The sequence below is a fragment of the Cibotium barometz genome, chromosome 3, assembly GCF_041138505.1.
Source record: "Cibotium barometz isolate CiBa-2024 chromosome 3, ASM4113850v1, whole genome shotgun sequence".
NCBI lineage: Eukaryota > Viridiplantae > Streptophyta > Polypodiopsida > Cyatheales > Cibotiaceae > Cibotium > Cibotium barometz.
The window spans coordinates 46,640,972-46,644,661 of record NC_141048.1 but is presented as its reverse complement, the minus strand read 5'-3'; positions in this window follow the sequence as shown (position 1 = coordinate 46,644,661).

Sequence of the window (3,690 nt, the reverse complement as noted above, 5' to 3'; positions counted from 1 at the left end):
GTAATTCTGTTTCTTCTCTTCTCTAAAGAAGAGTTTCACCACAAAGCTGCCACGTGGCAAGAATTTGGAAGTTCTGGAAGGGGAAGAGGAGGTTTGGGTAGAATTTGATTTTGGAAGCCTCAAAAGACGTGCGAAGCATGAGTTTCCAACTAGTTTAGAATAAAAAAGCACACATACATTCGTGTGCACACTTGTATTCGTGTACATTAGGTGTGCACTTGTGTGTCACTTCTAATTTTTGTGGACTCCTCGATTTTTTTTGTAAAAAAAATTCACTGAAGGACTTCTTTATGTTCGGGGTGGCGTTTGAACTCGGGCTCTCTACTTGAGTGCCAACTGGCTACACCAACTCATCCAACTAATATGGTACACACACCACTATACATTATCATGATTAACAAGGATTCCACAACTTAATGCTGCCAGTGTGGTTTCTAGGGTCTCCACGAGATGAGAAAAGCTCCAAAAATAATCTTGCTACTTGGCCCTCAAAGAAACAAGACGATCTCCCCTCTATCTAAGCCATAGGTGGAGACGGGCCCGAAGGGGGGGGGGGGAGAGGAGGGGGTGGTGGGGGTGGGGGTGGGGGTGGGGGAGGCTAATGAGTAGCATCGGGTACATCTTCTAGGGGGTGAGGCTGAATCGATTCATGAGGGAAGAGAGGTTGTGTTATGTCCCTATATTTCATCATAGTGTGAACTTAGTTATGTGTTATAAAGTTGGATTTATGGCTCATTTGAGAAAGAGTTTTGTGTTGGGACTCTAGACCTTGGGAAGTTAGGATTGGGGCATCCCAAGGGCCTACTAGCTATAGATAGCCCATTAGATCATTACATTGGTTGTGAGGACCAAGACAAGCATGAAGGATGGGAGTGCATGATGATGGTATGTGACCTATGCTAATAATGGGCAGGTTCTACATGGCCTCTTGCTCGGGGATGTCTTCCCATTGGAGGCTATTGTTGGGTGGCTTCTTGTTGTAATAAGTTGGAGCCTATGGTTGGGTGGCTTCCCATTGTAAAATAAGTTGGAGCCTGTGGTTAGGTGGTAAGAGCTAGCCTACCCCTTTCATTGTGCTCTTTGGTTTAATGTTTATGCATGTACAATTCTTGATTATACATGTTTTTGGATTGCCTTAGTAAAGAGAGTTGGTGGCGAGCACACAAGAGTAAGTGATTTGTTGCTTTGGGGTGTTTCGTTTGGTATCATAGCTTATTTCATGTGCTGAAATTAGACCTTTATACTAGGGCAAATGATTTAATATGTCTCCTGAAAGTAATTAGAGAGCTTATGGTAATGTTTTTTGCATGAGTTTTATGTATAGAAATTGAGTGGGAAATTGAGAGCCTCTTATTATTGATATTTATGTGGGAAATATAGGCTTGGATAGTGTAATTTTTTATGTAAATATACTAAGGTTTTGTAAATCTTAGTATTGATAATGTGTGTGTGTGTGTGGGTGGGTGGGTGGGTGTGTGCGTGTGCGTGTGCGTGTGCGTGTGCGTGCGTGTGTGTGTGTGTGTGAGAGAGAGAGAGAGAGAGAGAGAGAGAGACATAAACTTTAAAGAACCATACTACGGTTTTTAGGATTACAGGTTTTTTTATTTGAAAGAGAGAGAGTAAAGGATTATATACCCATTTATTACCATTGTGAGATAAATCAAAATTTGAATATTATTAAGGTTATTGCGATTGTGAGATAAATCATTTTTTGATAGCCTTTTCCATTGTGTGTGGATAGATACTTGGAAGTCGGCACCCCATTTTTCTAGAGTCAGTTGTTGGTGAGCATGTTGGCAGCTAGGATTTCTCAATGGCTACTACATGATTTATGTCAAGCCAACATGGTTAAAAGAACACAAAGAATATTATTAAGTGTACACACCCATGCGAATACACCCTAACCTTGTTGGCATTGTTGTTTTCCTCTCTTTTTTGTCATTTGACAATTTAATTTCCTTCATTAATCCAACTTTTCCCGACTAGAGGAAGATGCGTCTATCTTTTTCACATCCTTTTTCTCTTGGATGCTCTGTGGTTTATTTTTATGCTTTTTGCATAAAAATAAACAAGATTAAGTGGTAGATCAAAAAACTCTTCAAGTAGAAAGATGTGTGTGTATGTGTGTGTAATGGCTCCATTTCTAGCTCTCTTCTAACTCTTCAAGTAGAAAGATGTGTGTGTGTGTGTGTGATGGCTCCATTTCTAGCTCCCTTCTATAGGTTAATTGAGTTTGGGAAGGAATGTTTGATTTATTTAAGGTAGCCTATGCTTTAGGAAAACCCCCTACTAATAGACCTTAGGGTAACCTTAAAAAGAAAAATTGTAAAACCAAGATTTGAACTGAAGACTTGCATCTTCACAACTATACACCCACCTAGACTTGAACTCAAGACTTGCTGTTGATGTATGGTTTCTAGCCGAGATCTCCTATAGCCGTAGGGCTAGATAAAGAGAAAATTCAGTCTGTCTTGAGGACATGCAAGATATGCTAAAAGAAGCAAGAGATAGCAAGATCGTGCAAAAACGTTGCTAATAAGAGCCGTCGAGAAGTGACCTTTGAAGAGGGTGACTTTGTTTTCTTAAAAGTCCCTGCAAAGTCTCTGCAAAGTCGGAGACGCTCAAGATAGGAAAGTGCCAAAAGCAGTTCATTTAAAATCCTTAAGAAGTTGAGTAGCATAGCATACAAACTTAAGTTCTAGAGAGCTCTCAAGTACATCCTGTTTTTCATGTCAGTAGAATTTTAAAAACTAGTGGATCATTAGGATAATGTAGTTACTCCTGACATTTTGGTAGAACTTATTGAACCACCGTCTCTTCAACATAAACCCAAGATGATTCTTGGATTTAGGGATCGGAACATGAGGCATTCTTTGTACCGACGACGAGAGGCGAAAGGATAGAGATGAGGAAGCGTCCACTTGGGAATGCTTGAGTACGCTTACCAAAAACTATCCTCAATTTGTTTTTGCACGGACAAAAACTCTTCTTAAGGGGGAGGTAATGTCATGTAGCTTCTAACCAGCTATGTAGGGCTCGGCTGGACATGAAGCCCACCGGAGAGCGATTAGTGATGGTGTCTAGGGTTCACGGGTGAAGCACCCGAGTCGGAGGACCACGGGTAGCCGAGCAGGTGTGGGCAAGTAGGCCACTACATAAGCCAGATAGTGTGGATTCTTATCCACATACCTCTATGGCTAGATGGTGGATAAGAGCCCTCCTCTCCTCCCTCATCTTGGTGGCTTTCTATGGGAAATGCAACAATGACAATGAGCTACTAGTTGTGGTGGGTAATGAGTCAAGGAGACGAAGCTCATCCCTAAGAGAGAAGGTGGACCCAATCAGAAAGCCTGCCCATTTTGTGGTGGTAATGAGTCAAGGAGAGGAAGCTTATCCCTGAGAGAGAAGGTGGACCCGGTCGGAAAGCCTACCCATAAAATCACATGGAAGTTTCGCTCTACACTCTAGTGGGAAAAACACGTGAATGTCCTTCTCTACACTCCAATAGAGCTAGGAAAAGACCTTGGTTTTGCGGTAGCATGGAGGGAGAGGCTCAACTTTATTGAGAAGCTCGTGTGTTCTCTACATGCTTCATGTCTACTATGCATGAGATGGACACGTCTAACTTTTCCACCCTAAGCACACACTTACATTTAGTAGAAGCCAAAGAACAACACGATCGGGGGGGGA